We start from the raw sequence: 20,589 nt of genomic DNA, 5'->3' as shown, positions 1-20,589 counted from the left end.
ACTGCAGTCTAACATCGACATACACAGGATACATAGACAGAAGCACTTGAATACAATGCAGTGCAGTTCAACATCGACACACACACACGATACAGAGAAGTACTTCAGTACAGTGCAGTTTAACATCGACAAACACACGGAATATATAGACAGAAGTACTTGAATATAGTGCAGTGCAGTTTTACATTGGTTCATAGGTTCAGAGGCAAGTAGTGGGTTAGACATAATCACTCGAGAACTAACTATGGTCCCGCAATTCCATAAGCATATTCATAGCTACAGATCAGTCATATTTTAAATTCAATTACCGTACATACTTCAGTCCAGAAACCACGGCCTCAGCAACACAAAAATCCAGGCAGAATACACTGTATATGCACAACTTAACATGGAATATGTTCCACAATGCTCCAATGAATAATCTAAAAAAAATTCCCCAGGAATCAAGCAGGAAAGACGTTATGCAAAAACAGACAATAACAGTGATCGATGAGAAGCTAAGGGACCTAAACATGTACACCACAGGTCGTAAAGAACGACAACAATGATCGATGATGTCTGATGAGAAGCTAAGGGACCTAAACATGTACACCACAGGTCGTAAAGAAAGACAACAATGATCGATGATGTCTGATGAGAAGCTAAGGGACCTAAACATGTACACCACAGGTCGTAAAGAAAGACAACAATGATCGATGATGTCTGATGAGAAGCTAAGGGACCTAAACATGTACACCACAGGACGTAAAGAAAGACAACAATGATCGATGATGTCTGATGAGAAGCTAAGGGACCTAAACATGTACACCACAGGTCGTAAAGACAACAATGATCGATGATGTCTGATGAGAAGCTAAGGGACCTAAACATGTACACCACAGGTCGTAAGAAAGACAACAATGATCGATGATGTCTGATGAGAAGCTAAGGGACCTAAACATGTACACCACAGGTCGAAGAAAGACAACAATGATCGATGATGTCTGATGAGAAGCTAAGGGACCTAAACATGTACACCACAGGTCGTAAAGAAAGACAACAATGATCGATGATGTCTGATGAGAAGCTAAGGGACCTAAACATGTACACCACAGGTCGTAAAGAAAGACAACAATGATCGATGATGTCTGATGAGAAGCTAAGGGACCTAAACATGTACACCACAGGACGTAAAGAAAGACAACAATGATCGATGATGTCTGATGAGAAGCTAAGGGACCTAAACATGTACACCACAGGACGTAAAGAAAGACAACAATGATCGATGATGTCTGATGAGAAGCTAAGGGACCTAAACATGTACACCACAGGTCGTAAAGAAAGACAACAATGATCGATGATGTCTGATGAGAAGCTAAGGGACCTAAACATGTACACCACAGGTCGTAAAGAAAGACAACAATGATCGATGATGTCTGATGAGAAGCTAAGGGACCTAAACATGTACACCACAGGACGTAAAGAAAGACAACAATGATCGATGATGTCTGATGAGAAGCTAAGGGACCTAAACATGTACACCACAGGTCGTAAAGAAAGACAACAATGATCGATGATGTCTGATGAGAAGCTAAGGGACCTAAACATGTACACCACAGGTCGTAAGAAAGACAACAATGATCGATGATGTCTGATGAGAAGCTAAGGGACCTAAACATGTACACCACAGGACGTAAAGAAAGACAACAATGATCGATGATGTCTGATGAGAAGCTAAGGGACCTAAACATGTACACCACAGGTCGTAAAGAAAGACAACAATGATCGATGATGTCTGATGAGAAGCTAAGGGACCTAAACATGTACACCACAGGTCGTAAGAAAGACAACAATGATCGATGATGTCTGATGAGAAGCTAAGGGACCTAAACATGTACACCACAGGTCGTAAAGAAAGACAACAATGATCGATGATGTCTGATGAGAAGCTAAGGGACCTAAACATGTACACCACAGGTCGTAAAGAAAGACAACAATGATCGATGATGTCTGATGAGAAGCTAAGGGACCTAAACATGTACACCACAGGTCGAAGAAAGACAACAATGATCGATGATGTCTGATGAGAAGCTAAGGGACCTAAACATGTACACCACAGGTCGTAAAGAAAGACAACAATGATCGATGATGTCTGATGAGAAGCTAAGGGACCTAAACATGTACACCACAGGTCGAAGAAAGACAACAATGATCGATGATGTCTGATGAGAAGCTAAGGGACCTAAACATGTACACCACAGGTCGTAAAGAAAGACAACAATGATCGATGATGTCTGATGAGAAGCTAAGGGACCTAAACATGTACACCACAGGTCGTAAAGAAAGACAACAATGATCGATGATGTCTGATGAGAAGCTAAGGGACCTAAACATGTACACCACAGGTCGTAAAGAAAGACAACAATGATCGATGATGTCTGATGAGAAGCTAAGGGACCTAAACATGTACACCACAGGACGTAAAGAAAGACAACAATGATCGATGATGTCTGATGAGAAGCTAAGGGACCTAAACATGTACACCACAGGTCGTAAAGAAAGACAACAATGATCGATGATGTCTGATGAGAAGCTAAGGGACCTAAACATGTACACCACAGGTCGAAGAAAGACAACAATGATCGATGATGTCTGATGAGAAGCTAAGGGACTTAAACATGTACACCACAGGACGAAGAAAGACAACAATGATCGATGATGTCTGATGAGCAGCTGAGGGACCTAACCATGTACACCACAGGTCGAAGAAAGACAACAATGATCGATGATGTCTGATGAGAAGCTAAGGGACCTAAACATGTACACCACAGGTCGTAAAGAAAGACAACAATGATCGATGATGTCTGATGAGAAGCTAAGGGACCTAAACATGTACACCACAGGTCGAAAGAAAGACAACAATGATCGATGATGTCTGATGAGAAGCTAAGGGACCTAAACATGTACACCACAGGTCGTAAGAAAGACAACAATGATCGATGATGTCTGATGAGAAGCTAAGGGACCTAAACATGTACACCACAGGTCGTAAAGAAAGACAACAATGATCGATGATGTCTGATGAGAAGCTAAGGGACCTAAACATGTACACCACAGGTCGTAAAGAAAGACAACAATGATCGATGATGTCTGATGAGAAGCTAAGGGACCTAAACATGTACACCACAGGTCGTAAGAAAGACAACAATGATCGATGATGTCTGATGAGAAGCTAAGGGACCTAAACATGTACACCACAGGTCGTAAAGAAAGACAACAATGATCGATGATGTCTGATGAGAAGCTAAGGGACCTAAACATGTACACCACAGGTCGTAAAGAAAGACAACAATGATCGATGATGTCTGATGAGAAGCTAAGGGACCTAAACATGTACACCACAGGTCGAAGAAAGACAACAATGATCGATGATGTCTGATGAGAAGCTAAGGGACCTAAACATGTACACCACAGGTCGTAAAGAAAGACAACAATGATCGATGATGTCTGATGAGAAGCTAAGGGACCTAAACATGTACACCACAGGTCGTAAAGAAAGACAACAATGATCGATGATGTCTGATGAGAAGCTAAGGGACCTAAACATGTACACCACAGGTCGTAAAGAAAGACAACAATGATCAATGATGTCTGATGAGAAGCTAAGGGACCTAAACATGTACACCACAGGTCGTAAAGAAAGAAAACAATGATCGATGATGTCTGATGAGAAGCTAAGGGACCTAAACATGTACACCACAGGACGAAGAAACACAACAATGATCGATGATGTCTGATGAGAAGCTAAGGGACCTAAACATGTACACCACAGGTCGTAAAGAAAGACAACAATGATCGATGATGTCTGATGAGAAGCTAAGGGACCTAAACATGTACACCACAGGTCGAAAGAAAGAAACAATGATCGATGATGTCTGATGAGAAGCTAAGGGACCTAAACATGTACACCACAGGACGAAGAAAGACAACAATGATCGATGATGTCTGATGAGAAGCTAAGGGACCTAAACATGTACACCACAGGTCGTAAAGAAAGACAACAATGATCGATGATGTCTGATGAGAAGCTAAGGGACCTAAACATGTACACCACAGGTCGTGAAAGACAACAATGATCGATGATGTCTGATGAGAAGCTAAGGGACCTAAACATGTACACCACAGGACGTAAGAAAGACAACAATGATCGATGATGTCTGATGAGAAGCTATGGGACCTAAACATGTACACCACAGGTCGAAGAAAGACAACAATGATCGATGATGTCTGATGAGAAGCTAAGGGACCTAAACATGTACACCACAGGACGTAAGAAAGACAACAATGATCGATGATGTCTGATGAGAAGCTAAGGGACCTAAACATGTACACCACAGGTCGTAAAGAAAGACAACAATGATCGATGATGTCTGATGAGAAGCTAAGGGACCTAAACATGTACACCACAGGGCGAAGAAAGACAACAATGATCGATGATGCCTGATGAGAAGCTAAGGGACCTAAACATGTACACCACAGGTCGAAGAAAGACAACAATGATCGATGATGTCTGATGAGAAGCTAAGGGACCTAAACATGTACACCACAGGTCGTAAGAAAGACAACAATGATCGATGATGTCTGATGAGAAGCTAAGGGACCTAAACATGTACACCACAGGTCGTAAGAAAGACAACAATGATCGATGATGTCTGATGAGAAGCTAAGGACCTAAACATGTACACCACAGGTCGAAGAAAGACAACAATGATCGATGATGTCTGATGAGAAGCTAAGGGACCTAAACATGTACACCACAGGTCGTAAAGAAAGACAACAATGATCGATGATGTCTGATGAGAAGCTAAGGGACCTAAACATGTACACCACAGGTCGTAAAGAAAGACAACAATGATCGATGATGTCTGATGAGAAGCTAAGGACCTAAACATGTACACCACAGGTCGTAAAGAAAGACAACAATGATCGATGATGTCTGATGAGAAGCTAAGGGACCTAAACATGTACACCACAGGTCGTAAGAAAGACAACAATGATCGATGATGTCTGATGAGAAGCTAAGGGACCTAAACATGTACACCACAGGTCGTAAGAAAGACAACAATGATCGATGATGTCTGATGAGAAGCTAAGGGACCTAAACATGTACACCACAGGTCGTAAGAAAGACAACAATGATCGATGATGTCTGATGAGAAGCTAAGGGACCTAAACATGTACACCACAGGTCATAAAGAAAGACAACAATGATCGATGATGTCTGATGAGAAGCTAAGGGACCTAAACATGTACACCACAGGTCGTAAAGAAAGACAACAATGATCGATGATGTCTGATGAGAAGCTAAGGGACCTAAACATGTACACCACAGGTCGTAAAGAAAGACAACAATGATCGATGATGTCTGATGAGAAGCTAAGGGACCTAAACATGTACACCACAGGTCGTAAAGAAAGACAACAATGATCGATGATGTCTGATGAGAAGCTAAGGGACCTAAACATGTACACCACAGGTCGTAAGAAAGACAACAATGATCGATGATGTCTGATGAGAAGCTAAGGGACCTAAACATGTACACCACAGGTCGTAAGAAAGACAACAATGATCGATGATGTCTGATGAGAAGCTAAGGGACCTAAACATGTACACCACAGGTCGTAAAGAAAGACAACAATGATCGATGATGTCTGATGAGAAGCTAAGGGACCTAAACATGTACACCACAGGTCGTAAAGAAAGACAACAATGATCGATGATGCCTGACGGCGACCGTCCGTTCTCGCCAAAAAGCGAGTTTACACTGCTGATTTAACTGTTATAAGCTTGTTTTTGTGTTTTTTATTACCTGCACTTAGTTTAAAAGTTTGTTTGTTGTATTTAACTGTTGAGGCTGCTCATTCAAGTGCGCTAGCCTGTGCATTGAATATACTGTAATTCTCCTGTTGTTTTCCTGAAAAAAAAACCAAAAAAAACAAAAAAATATCCTCGTTTCCCGCCTTTCCTTAACTAGAATAGTCCTCTATATAGGCTTTGCTGTATTCTGGACTCTTGGATAGTTCCTGTGTTGCCCATTTCCTTACTTGGATAGAAGGAAGTTTCTTTGCTCACCAGTGGGAGTGGGGAGCCTTGAGCAGCCTATCTGTCCCTGAAGGAGTGACCTCAGCACAAGAATCTGTAGTAATTGGCCATTTTGGGCCACTACTAGCTCTTTGAAGTTCCCTGCATAAAAACCCGCTTTAGTGCGGCTTTGCGTAGCATTGGGCAGCGCCACTTAATCGGGTTTAAACTATTCCTGGCTCCACAAAGTCTGGTCTTCACTTTTTCCCCTTAGATCTGCTCTATCTCTCAAATAAAACACCCTATTCTCAATCTAAGACCCTGCACTTGCCCAAATAAGCAATCCTGCAATCTTGCACTAAAACTAAAAGCACTATATCCTCATATACTCTCCACATTTACCTTGTCCCCTATTGGTCCTTTGTAATTAATTGATAAAAGAATTCCCTTTACTACTCTAGCATGTCCAAAGGTCAATTAATGGTTTCCTCTCCAGTCCAGCTGGTGAATCTGGGAATCTTGAGGCAATGTTACAACTGCCTCATATACACGGACAACCCTCTCTCCTCCTCCAAACAGGTTCAAACATATGTGAGAGATGCAACCATATAGCCAAACTGGAGGTCGAGCTCTCTCACCTCAGAACTGGTGTAACCAGTCAGGAGGAGAAGGTAACCTCACACAACACTAATCCAGTCTCACATAGTCCTACCACAACAGCAAACCAAACACAAACGCACAAAAACATACTCGGGAGGCTCTAAATAAAAATCTACCTAAGCAGCAGAGACCTCCAAAGCAGACATCCAAGCAAACGCTACCCCACAGCAAAACATGTGCAACACATAGCTCACAAAGTCAGTGTGCCAAACAGTCACAGCCCTTAAGGCTGAATAACACACCTGATACACTTGTAATAGGTGATTCTATAGTCAGACACACTGACGTCCCGCTCACCAGGCTGAACAAGAAGGTCATAGTGAGCTGCCTGTCGGGTGCTAGGATCCGCCACATAACACAAGCACTCAGGTCACTCCAAAGCAAGTACAAATATGACTCTGTCACAGCACATGCTGGTGTGAATGACCTGAGACGTACCTCCCTCGACTACATGAAGAGACATAGAGGAGCTCTCCGATCATGTAGCCCAGGCCGGTATGACCCTGACCATGAGCAGCATCTTACCCTCACCTAGAATGATGCCGCAGTATAAAGACAAAATTATCGATTTTAACAATTGGCTAAAATTTTGGTGTCATTCAAAGGGGATCCAGTGCCTGTCAGCCTGGGATGACATGCTCGACAAGCCACATTGCTTCGCTAGGGACGGCTTGCGCCAGTCACCCCTGGGCTTTTGAATACTGGCAAAGGCTCTTGCCACCCCCATAGTGCCTTTTTTAGGCAAGGCTCAAAAGACAAACCCACCTCCATAGAAAACGCAAAGAACAAGAAACTAAGGGTAATGCTGCTAAACGCCAGAAGTCTAAACCTCAAAATGCATGCATTCGAAGCTTTCCTCAGTATGGAGAACATCGATATCTGCACAGTGACAGAAACCTGGTTCAAGGCTCCAGAGAGCACCCCAGCACTACCAGGTTATACCTCATATCATGCTTTTCGGCCCCAAAACTCGGACCGAACCACAAAAAAAGGAGGAGTATCCATATTTATCAAGGATACCCACACCTCCAGGTTAGTGGCGTTGCACAAAGCATCAGAAACCATCCATGTGCAACTAACAGTGGGCAAAACTGCCTTTCAGTTTATAGCATGCTACAGACCACCTTCTCAAAATCAGGAATCCCACTCGGCTTTCCTGAAAACATTGGAGAACATGAAGATCTCTCCAAACACCATTATATTGGGTGACTTCAACTACCCAAACATAGACTGGGAGCATTACTCAAGCCCCAACACCCTAGCCCAAAGGTTCCTGGAATTTATAAACTCAAATGCCATGGAACAACTAGTCACAACTCCCACAAGAGGGGAAAACATACTTGACCTGATCATCACCAACACGGGGACCCTATGCTCCACACCAGAAGTATACCCCTCATTGGTAAGATCAGACCATAAATTAATTTCACTGGATATCCAAAACCCGACTCCACCCCCAGCCCAGAAAACCACAGTGAAAAACTTCTCAAAAGCGAATTTCACACTTCTCAAAATCGAGGTGGAATCCTTCAAGGCCCCCGGGCCAGTGGAAACTATGGCCCAAACCACAGAATCCTATATAAACGCATTCTATGGACACCTCCAGGAATGCATGGATCATGCTATCCCAAACAAAACCAAGACCCAATCGTCCAAAGGCAGGCATCCAGTCTGGTGGACCCCAGCCATAAGTTGTACAACAGAAGGAGGAAGCTACTACATGATAGAGTAAAATCTCTAAAAGGGAAGGCATCTCTGATGAGTACTAGCAAAAAATTACGATCCCTCATAAAATCCTCCAAGGCCAGCTTTGAGAGAAAAATTGCACAGGACACTAAAGACAATCACAAGGCTTTCTTTAGCTATGTTACGAACCTGGGATGCAACTCCCAGATATGCTCAGAGTTGATTCTAAACGACAAAAAATACACTGAACCCACAGACATTGCCAACATCCTGGCAGACAGGTTCAGTGCAAACTCCCCCCCCAAAAGAGCAAATATATATCCCAGCAGAGTGCAGCCTCCCTAACATCTCAAATGCTCAGGTGAAAGCCGCCCCCTCCAAAGGAAAAAACACTGCTTCAATGGGACCAGACGGTGTCCCGAGTTGCGTCCTACATGAACTCCAAGAAGAACTAAACCCTCATGTAAAACTGCTGTACAATCTCAGCCTCACTACAGGATATGTACCCAAAGAATGGCGTACAGCAACAGTGGTCCCACTCCACAAAGGTGGTACCTCAACGGACCCTAGTAACTATCACCCCATAAGCCTAACTAGCCTTATCTGCAAGGCCATGAAGAGGATCATCATGGAACTTATAAACAAAGACAGTGGGGACCTACAGACACTAGATCCTACCCAATTCAGCTTTGTCAAGGGCAGATCCTGCCTCTTGAACCTGGTCGACTTTTTCGAAACAGTCACAAAGGCCATAGATAAAGGGAAGGTAGTCCACACAGCCTATCTGGACCTCGCAAAGGCATTTGACACAATACCCCACTCGGGCATCATAGATAAGCTATCCAGCTTAAATATAAACCCCTATGTTACAAGATGGGTTGCTAACTGGCTCAAAGACAGAAAGTACAGTTTTGTACCTACCATAAATGTAGATGTTCGAGGATTCCATTGCTGCAGTCCTGACTATTGGGTATAGTCCGCGTCCAGTCGGCCCGAATACCAGAGTATAAGGCTGACGTCGGTCAGGGCGCATTAGACTGACGCCAGGGTACTAATGCGCATGACCGACGTCATATCCTCAGTCTTTTCTTGCCCCAGATGTCAGAAGACCCTAAAAGACAAGTCCCAAAAACCTGCACCAAAACATGTACAATATATACAACAATATATACAAAAATATAAGCATGTAAACTCACCTACACAACCACCCCTAAATACAGAGGGGAAGGAGGGAGATTGGACTGCAGCAATGGAATCCTCGAACATCTACATTTATGGTAGGTACAAAACTGTACTATGTTCTTCGTCTTCCATTGCTGCAGTCCTGACTATTGGGTAGAATCCCAAAGCAGAGGTAAGGGAGGCTGGCAAATTATAAAGTAGTAGGAGCTGACAACATGCCTTGTAAAACAGCTGTGGCAAAACCAGCCCTAGACTTAGAGTAGATAGGAAGGTGATAATGCCGAGAGAAAGTATGCACTGAACTCCAAGTAGCTGCTTCCAGAATATCCTTAGTTGCCACCCCCCTTAGAAATGCTGTTGAAGTGGCAGTAGCCCTAGTGGAATGAGGCCTAATCCCAGCTGGAATCTCTTTGCCATGATGGGAATAACAAAATGCAATGCAAAAGCCAATCCACCTAGAAATAGTTTGTTTTGACACAGGCTTGCCCTGAGAACTCAAAGCAAAAGAAACAAACAACTGCTGAGACTGCCTAAAATCCTTAGTCCTGCTTAAATAATAACGCAATTGCCTGTGTACATCTAAAGTGTGCAAAATCTTTTCCCCTTTATTTTGAGGATCTGCAAAAACGTAGGCAAATGAATAGTTTGGTTTAAAGCCACACTAGAAACCACCTTAGGCATAAAAGAAGGATTAGTACGCAATGATACCCTATCCTTATGGAAAATCAAAGGGCTCTACTGCCATAAGGGCCTGCAACTCAGACACCCTTCTTGCAGAAGTAATAGCCAACAGAAAAGCAGTCTTCCATGACAAATATTTCAATTCAGCAGTAGCTGCAGGCTCAAAAGGTTGTAGAGTAAGTTTTTCCAACACAAAATTGAGATCCCAAGCAGGAGTAGGAGCTCTATAATGGGGGTCTTATATTCTTTGCCCTCTAAGAAACTGCTTGAACAAAGGATGCGAAAACAAAGGTGGGTCACAATCATAGTGAGCTGAAATTGCTGCAGCATGAATCTTTATGGAAGAGAAGGACAAACCTTTGTCCAATAATTCAGTAAGATATTGAAGAGCCACACTCAAATTAGGCTCAGAAATCTCCAAATTCTTTGCTGTACTCCAAAATAAAAATCTCTTCCATTTTTCTGCATACACTTTCCTTGTACTAGGCCTTCTAGCTTCCATAATCACATTTAAAACTTGTTGAGGAAGTTGAGACCTGCTGTGCTTCAACACAGAATATGCCAAGCTGTTAGATGAAGAGAGTGTAGCTTGACATTGAGCAGATGACCGTCCTTCTGAGATAACAGATGAGGAATGAGAGGTAAAGGCCAGGGAGGCTTCTTTACCAGACTCCGTAGTAGAGGGTACCAGTGTTGCCGAGGCCAATCTGGAGCTATCAAAATCATCCTTGGCCTGTCTTGTCTGGCCTTTAACAGTACCTTTGGAAGAAGAGGTAGAGGTGGAAAGGCATACACATGAAGGTTTTTCCAACTGAAAGACAGAGCATCCACTTTCCAAGCCATGTGATGAAACCCCTTTGTGCAATACTTTGGCAGCTGGTGGTTTAGTGGAGAAGCGAACAGATCTATGTCTGGAGTTCCCCATGACACTATCAGTTTCTGAAATACATGAAGATCCAGTTTCCACTCGTGGGGATCCATGATTTGTCTGCTTAACACATCCGCTAAGGAGTTCTGTGCTCCTGGCAGAAACCTTGCCTGAAGAGTTAGTTGCAGGCTTAGCAGTCTCCCATAAAATCATTGCTTGCCTGCATAGAGGATAAGAATGTGTTCCCCTTGCTTGTTGATGTACCACATGACAGTTGTGTTGTCTGTTAGAATCAACACCTGCCCTGGAAGAAGTAACTCCTTGAAAGCCATCAATGCAAACTGGACTGCTAACATCTCTTTCATGTTGATATGTAGATGCTGTAGTCTGGCAGGCCACTTGTCTTGTATCCACTTTCCATTTAGATGAGCTCCCCAAGCAATGTCCGAGGCATCTGTCGTTAAGATCTGACTTGCCTCTGGCCGGGTCACAGAGAGTCCCTTGTTTAGGTGACATTCCTGAGCCCACCACAAGAATTCTTTTGAAGGCAAGGTATTATTTGAATGACAGTGTCCAAATCCTGGCAGTGCTGTGTCCATACATTTTGAGATACCATTGTAACTTCCTCATATGCAGTTTGGCATTGGGAAGCACCAGAATACAAGATGCCATGAACCCTAATGCTTGAAGGACTGTCCTTGCAGTCAGCACGGACTGATGAGATAGTTGATGGAAGTAAAGTGACAGACTCTTTTGTTTGTCCGGGGTTAAAAGGCCATCTGGGCTGCTGTATTCAGTCTCACACCCAGAAAGCACATGTCTTGAGAGGGTACTAGACTGGACTTTATTTCGTTCACAGAATACCCTAGGCATCTTAGCACTGCGATAACATATTCCAGGTGCTGTAGAAGAACTTCCTTTCTTGAGCCAGAATCAGGCAGTCGTCCAAGTAAGGATAGATTTGAATTCCTTGAAGCCTGAAGTAAGCTATCACTGGAGCCAGAACCTTTGTGAACACTCTGCAGTAGATAAGCCAAAGGGCAATGCAGAGAACTGATAATGAGAATTTCCAGTTCAAACCGCAGATATTTCCTGCAACTTAGCCTTATAGGCACATGAAGGTAAGCTTCTTTGAGATCTAAAGTTACCATCCAGTGATCTTTGCCCAGCAGAGGTAAAAGCTGTTGTAACGTCAACATCTTGAACTTGGGAATGTCCAGATAAGTGTTGAGGATAGATAAATCCAAAATTGGTCTCCGTGTTTCCCTTCTTTGGTACAAGGAACAGGCGAGAATAAAATCCTAGGCCCCTTTCTGATACAGGGACTGGCTGAATGGCCCCTATGTGAAGTAACTGTAAAACTTGCTTGTGAGCCTCTTTTCTTTGTTGAGGAGGAACGTCTGGCATGCCTTTGAAAGGGGGCATTGTATGGAAATAAAATCTGTAACCTTGGTGAATGATATCCAACACCCATTTGTCTTGAGTAATTAAATCCCAATTTTCTTTGAAAAGAGACAGTCTTCCTCCCAAAGGAGCTGCCAAACGTGAATCTGCTGGCAGCTGAAAAACAGGTCATTGGGTCTGTTTACGAAAGGACTGACCCCTGCCCTCACCAGAAGTCTGAGCAGGTGAACTCCTGTTCTAGGCCTAAAGAACCTTGAGCCCTGCCCCTACCACGTCTAGACCTACCCTAGACTGAGAATCATAAGCAGGATATGTCCACCCCTTAGCAGGCCAATTTCTACTAAACCGGTGGCTGCACCTGCAAAAATCTTTAACAGTTTGCATAGACTTAGCTTTGTCCTCCATTTTCTTTAAAACTGCTTCCACAGGCGAACCAAACAACACATCAGACTGTAAAGGAGCATCCAAAATCCTTGTCTTAACATGCTCAGCTAAATTCTGATCCTTCAACCAGGCATGCCTGCGAACAACAGAACTGGTAGCAGCCACCCTCGAGGAGGCCTGTACAGCATCAAAACCACATTGCAAAGAATGCTTACCCACTTGTTCAGACACATGAACCAAATCCAGCAACTCTTTACACTCAATACCTTCCGCCAAAGCATCCACCTTAGATTTCAATTGTGAAAGGATATAATTCTGATATTTTAGCATGTGAAACTGACAATTCAAAGCTCTCATGGCTAGAGTGGAAGAAGTATACACTTTCTTTCCCCACCTATCCAAAGCCCGTGCCTCTTTATCAGAATAAGTAGGATACTCCTGCATATCTTCCACAGAAGATTCTGAAGCCTCTGAACACTGTTCAAAACTATCAAACTCCGGTTCCACCCTAGGCCTCTTATCAGGCGGGGGCATAGAACCCCTAATCATAGTAATCAAATCTTCTGCCATTTTAAGCATATGTTTCTTAGGTACAGAACCCGAAATGCTAGGAGAAGCCCCCACTGAAGCTGAAGTAGGCCTACCTCTCAAAGAAGTTTTGGCAACAGAAGGAGAGGCCCTAACTACCTTGGGAAGAGAGGGAAGAACAGTCACCTGAGAAGCCCCTCAGCCTGGCCTACCTCCTGAGAAGGCACATCCTGTAAGAGTATAGTTTCTGCCTGGGACTCCATGGAAACTCCTGGCAAAACCTCCGGCTCCACTGAGTTTCTAAAGAACCGGCGTCCGGGACTGCCGGTTCCTCAACCCTAGGCTTCACAGTTTTATCCTTGCGCTTCTTGAGGAAGCGGCCGGAGCATCCACGGCATTTTATAATTGCAACGCTTCCCAAACACTAACCTGGCACAGTCTAACCTCCTCTTAATAGTGCGTTTGTTAAACCTAGCACAAGAGCGGCAACCAACAACGCCGTGCTCAGGCCCTAAACAAGGTATACACAAGGTATGATAATCCCTATGAGGTATCTGTTTCCCACAAGAAATACAGTTATTCACTTTTTCTGACATCCGGTAAAATACTGAGGCAAGAAAAACTAAAATGTTCCCAACGGGTACTTAGCCAACTCTGTTTCGGTCTGAAACTCCGGTTTCGGAAATATTTCAGTACGCCAACCTGCACTCGCAAAACTGCTTCTGCATCGGACCATGCGGCAAAAAAGACTGAGGATATGACGTTGGTCATGCGCATTAGTACCCTGACGGACTGACGCCAGTCTAATGCGCCCTGACCGACGCCAGCCTTATACTCTGGTATTCGGGCCGACTGGACGCGGACTATACCCAATAGTCAGGACTGCAGCAATGGAAGACGAAGAACATCCCACAGAGTCAGAATTGCCGGAGCCATGTCAGATTCGAAACCTGTTACAAGTGGTGTCCGACAAGGCTCTGTCCTGGGACCTCTCTTGTTCGGCATATACTTCTCTGAGGTACAGGCCAACACGGGAGGACTATGGCTGACCAAGTTCGCAGATGACTGCAAACTGGGTGCCATAATTGACTCTCCAGCTGACATGAACATCCTCCAAAAAGGTATCACAGAGACGGACAACTGGTGCCAGAGCCATGGCCTAAAGCTAAATGCCAAAAAGTGTATAGTCATACCCTTTGGCAAAAACAAAGTGCCCACAAATTACCACATAGGTGGTAACCCATTAAGTACGGAAGTAATTAGGGACCTGGGGACCCAAGTTAATAGCAATCTCTCCTTTGACAACCACATTGCCAAAGTGGTTAGAAAGACCTTCTACATGGCCCACCTCATCATGAAAGGATTCACATCTAGATCAAGTGAGGTAACAGTGCCCCTTTATTCATCCCTCATCAGGCCCATCATAGAATACAATGCCCCTTTTGGGATGTATCTTACCAGACACTTGCAGCAACTATAAAGACCCCAAAAGTACCTCACAAAGAGAATCAAAGGACTCAAACAGATCCCATATGCTGCCCAGTTAAAAAAACTCCAGCTCTACTCAGTTGCATACCGCCTACTTCGAAGCGATCTATGCCTGAGATACAAAGCTATGTCCAACCCCGAATTAATGGACATGCTCAACCTCAGAAAATCTAAATCCCTTAGAACCACGCGCTCGAGGGACTTGAACCTCAGCACAGAAATAAATAGGCAGCGCACTTCACTGACTCTCTTCAAGAGGAATCTTGATGAGTGGATGGGAGATCGTAGGTTTACCCCGGGGGTTACTTCTGTGTCACTACTAGACAGAGACAAAGTAAACTAACCTTAAAAAGGGCACAGCAAACTCAAATCAAAGGGTGGCAAAAGCCAAACACACTCGGGCTAGGCTTATAAATGCCCCAGGGCAGACAGCCTAGTATGAACCTATGAACCTGATGAGAAGCTAAGGGACCTAATCATGTACACCAAAGGTTGTAAAGAAAGACAATAACAATGATTGTTGACTTCTGATGAGAAGCTAAGGGACCTAAACATGTACACTACAATAAAGGTCAAACACACACTGTACCACAGGAGGCTAAAGTCCAGTACAGTAAGAATTTTTTTGAGAGGGGGACGTTTGAGAAAATGGAAGCACAAGAAAACAATTATATATTTCTTAAACAGATGGCTCTAGATACACTGAACAGCATCCCTTAGGAGTTTATGAAATCAGAAAAGCAAAGAGCAACAGGACTTTTTCACCTTCTACATGAAAAACCCAGCTGAAACACCCAAAAATTAAACACGGTCTCCAAAACATGACAGCATCTCTCTAACAGCAGCATTCATCTATCAAAGTGTTACCTGCTGGCTAGATTACTGCTTTGTAAGATTTGTCACATTTACTCTAGTACACAGTCAGTAACTTGTACGGTCAGGTTCTAGTCCCCCCAATTCTAACCTGAACACGATATAAAGCACATCATCATTCTGGACTGGTATCAGCAGCATTCTGGACTGGTATCAGCTGCATTCTGGACTGGTATCAGCTGCATTCTGGACTGGTATCAGCTGCATTTTGGACTGGTATCAGCTGCATTTTGGACTGGTATTTCTATTTTTTCAGTAGAATAAAATGCTGTTTTTCAGACCGTCTTATCTCACACAAAGCTTTCCCAGCATCAGCTACTGAATCCATTACTAACCTTCAAACTCCCCAATTAAGTGCATTACCCAAACCACATTGCATTCCATTACACTCTACTTTTGAAATTTAAGAGACTCTTGCATTTGGAAGTAACTTCTCGAGAGGAAGTCTGTGTAAAACAAAGGAACAAACAATGGCAACTCCTATTCTTTGTCATTTTCACACAGAAAAAGCAGAAAAGTGCATATACAATGCACATATTTATACTTGCAATACATACACATATGTATGTGCATGATATAAATACACGTGTGTCTGGGTGTGTATATGTGCACATTACACACAGAAAAAGATACACACACACACACACACACACACACACACACAGCTCCTAGGCTGTGAATGAAAAATGTCCATGTGGATTAGTGCATTACCCCAGTTTAAACTATTTACTTTAAATGAATGCCTCATCCTGTTTTGCAGCTCTCCTTTGACTATGGCTGAAAAGGGCGAGTCTTACCAGCACATTAAGTCAACAAACAGAAAAACACATAAAATAAAGAGATATTAAAACACAGCTACCCACCTATCCACTCTTCTGCAATCACTTCTCTCGTATTATTAAATTATCTTGTGTTGGTGTCTATGTGTTTTGGCAACAGAAAAACCTAATCATGACAGGCATCAGAATCTACGCAAGGTATCACTTAAGGATACGGTAATGGTCTGTCCTTAACAAATCACTTGTAAGGTATCACTTAAGGACACAGTAATGGTACATCCTTAAGGAATCACTTGTAAGGTATCACTTAAGGTTACAGTAATGGTACGTCCTTAAGGAATCACTTGTAAGGTATCACTTAAGGACACAGTAATGGTACGTCCTTAAGGGATCACTTGTAAGGTATCACTTAAGGACACAGTAATGGTACGTCCTTAAGGAATCACTTGTAAGGCATCACTTAAGATCACAGTAATGGTACGTCCTTAAGGAATCACTTGTAAGGTATCACTTAAGGTCACAGTAATGGTACGTCCTTAAGGAATCACTTGTAAGGCATCACTTAAGAACACAGTAATGGTACATCCTTAAGGAATCACTTGTAAGGTATCACTTAAAGACACAGTAATGGTACGTCCTTAAGGGATCACTTGTAAGGTATCACTTAAGGACACAGTAATGGTCTGTCCTTAAGGAATCACTTAAGGACACAGTAATGGTACGTCCTTAAGGAATCACTTGTAACGTATCACTTAAGAACACAGTAATGGTACGTCCTTAAGGGATCACTTGTAAGGAATCACTTAAGGACACAGTAATGGTACGTCCTTAAGGAATCACTTGTAAGGTATCACTTAAGGACACAGTAATGTAAGGTATCACTTAAGGACACAGTAATGGTACGTCCTTAAGGAATCACTTGTAAGGTATCACTTAAGGACACAGTAATGGTACGTCCTTAAGGAATCACTTGTAAGGTATCACTTAAGGACACAGTAATGGTACGTCCTTAAGGAATCACTTGTAAGGTATCACTTAAGGACACAGTAATGGTACGTCCTTAAGGAATCACTTGTAAGGTATCACTTAAGATCACAGTAATGGTACGTCCTTAAGGAATCACTTGTAAGGCATCACTTAAAGACACAGTAATGGTACGTCCTTAAGGAATCACTTGTAAGGTATCACTTAAAGACACAGTAATGGTACGTCCTTAAGGAATCACTTGTAAGGTATCACTTAAGGACACAGTAATGGTCTGTCCTTAAGGAATCACTTGTAAGGTATCACTTAAGGACACAGTAATGGTACGTCCTTAAGGGATCACTTGTAAGGTATCACTTGAGGACACAGTAATGGTCTGTCCTTAAGGGATCACTTGTAAGGTATCACTTAAGGACACAGTAATGGTACGTCCTTAAGGAATCACTTGTAAGGTATCACTTATGAACAGAGTAATGGTCTGTCCTTAAGGAATCACTTGTAAGGTATCACTTAAGGACACAGTAATGGTACGTCCTTAAGGAATCACTTGTAAGGCATCACTTAAGGACACAGTAATGGTCAGTCCTTAAGGAATCACTTGTAAGGCATCACTTAAAGACACAGTAATGGTACATCCTTAAGGAATCACTTGTAAGGTATCACTTGAGGACACAGTAATGGTACGTCCTTAAGGAATCACTTGTAAGGTATCACTTAAGGACACAGTAATGGTACGTCCTTAAGGAATCACTTGTAAGGTATCACTTAAGGTCACAGTAATGGTACGTCCTTAAGGAATCACTTGTAAGGTATCACTTAAGGACACAGTAATGGTCTGTCCTTAAGGAATCACTTGTAAGGCATCACTTAAGGACACAGTAATGGTACGTCCTTAAGGAATCACTTGTAAGGTATCACTTAAGGTCACAGTAATGGTACGTCCTTAAGGAATCACTTGTAAGGTATCACTTAAGGACACAGTAATGGTACGTCCTTAAGGAATCACTTGTAAGGTATCACTTAAGGACACAGTAATGGTACGTCCTTAAGGAATCACTTGTAAGGTATCACTTAAGGACACAGTAATGGTACATCCTTAAGGAATCACATGTAAGGTATCACTTAAGGACACAGTAATGGTACGTCCTTAAGGAATCACTTGTAAGGTATCACTTAAGGACACAGTAATGGTACGTCCTTAAGGAATCACTTGTAAGGTATCACTTAAGGACACAGTAATGGTCTGTCCTTAAGGAATCACTTGTAAGGCATCACGTAAGGTCACAGTAATGGTACGTCCTTAAAGAATCACTTGTAAGGCATCACTTAAGGACACAGTAATGGTACGTCCTTAAGGGATCACTTGTAAGGTATCACTTAAGGTTACAGTAATGGTACGTTCATAAGGAATCACTTGTAAGGTATCACTTAAGGACACAGTAATGGTACGTCTTTAAGGAATCACTTGTAAGGTATCACTTAAGGACACATTAATGGTCTGTCCTTAAGGAATCACTTGTAAGGCATCACTCAAGGACACAGTAATGGTCTGTCCTTAAGGAATCACTTGTAAGGTATCACTTAAGGTTACAGTAATGGTACGTCCTTAAGGAATCACTTGTAAGGTATCACTTAAGGACACAGTAATGGTACGTCCTTAAGGAATCACTTGTAAGGTATCACTTAAGGAAACAGTAATGGTATGTCCTTAAGGAATCACTTGTAAGGTATCACTTAAGGACACAGTAATGGTACGTCCTTAAGGAATCACTTGTAAGGAATCACTTAAGGACACAGTAATGGTACGTCCTTAAGGGATCACTTGTAAGGTATCACTTAAGGACACAGTAATGGTCTGTCCTTAAGGAATCACTTGTAAAGTATCACTTAAGAACACAGTAATGGTCTGTCCTTAAGGAATCACTTGAGGACACAGTAATGGTCTGTCCTTAAGGAATCACTTGTAAGGTATCACTTAAGGTTACAGTAATGGTACGTCCTTAAGGAATCACTTGTAAGGTATCACTTAAGGACACAGTAATGGTCTGTCCTTAAGGAATCACTTGTAAGGTATCACTTAAGGACACAGTAATGGTACATCCTTAAGGAATCACTTGTAAGGTATCACTTAAGGTCACAGTAATGGTACGTCCTTAAGGAATCACTTGTAAGGTATCACTTAAGGATAGAGTAATGGTACGTCCTTAAGGAATCACTTGTAAGGCATCACTTAAGGTTACAGTAATGGTACGTCCTTAAGGAATCACTTGTAATGCATCACTTAAGGACACAGTAATGGTACATCCTTAAGGAATCACTTGTAAAGCATCACTTAAGATCACAGTAATGGTACGTCCTTAAGGAATCACTTGTAAGGTATCACTTAAGGACACAGTAATGGTACGTCCTTAAGGGATCACTTGTAAGGTATCACTTAAGGATACAGTAATGGTATGTCCTTAAGGAATCACTTGTAAGGTATCACTTAAGGACACAGTAATGGTACGTCCTTAAGGAATCACTTGTAAGGTATCATTTAAGGACACAGTAATGGTACGTCCTTAAGAAATCACTTGTAAGGCATCACTTAAGAACACAGTAATGGTACGTCCTTAAGGAATCACTTGTAAGGTATCAGTTAAGGACACAGTAATGGTACGTCCTTAAGGAATCACTTGTAAGGTATCACTTAAGGTCACAGTAATGGTACGTCCTTAAGGAATCACTTGTAAGGTATCACTTAAGGACACAGTAATTGTACATCCTTAAGGAATCACTTGTAAGGTATCACTTAAGGACACAGTAATGGTACGTCCTTAAGGAATCACTTGTAAGGTATCACTTAAGATCACAGTAATGGTATGTCCTTAAGGGATCACTTGTAAGGTATCACTTAAGGACACAGTAATGGTACGTCCTTAAGGAATCACTTGTAAGGTATCACTTAAGGTCACAGTAATGGTACGTCCATAAGGAATCACTTAAGGTCACAGTAATGGTACGTCCATAAGG

At 42.6% G+C, this 20,589-nt stretch overlaps 1 protein-coding gene across 1 annotated transcript in view; it reads right to left on the bottom strand.

Annotated features, from left to right (window-relative positions):
- FSD1 (fibronectin type III and SPRY domain containing 1) overlaps positions 1–20,589 on the bottom strand; it is a 1,307,274-nt gene that overhangs the window by 346,594 nt on the left and 940,091 nt on the right. The window lies entirely within an intron of this gene.

Source organism: Protopterus annectens, chromosome 13.part0, assembly GCF_019279795.1.
Source record: "Protopterus annectens isolate FY-2018-M chromosome 13.part0, PAN1.0, whole genome shotgun sequence".
Classification (NCBI taxonomy): Eukaryota; Metazoa; Chordata; order Ceratodontiformes; family Protopteridae; genus Protopterus; species Protopterus annectens.
The sequence above is the reverse complement of the archived record's forward strand: the minus strand, read 5'-3'. Positions and strand labels throughout refer to the sequence as shown.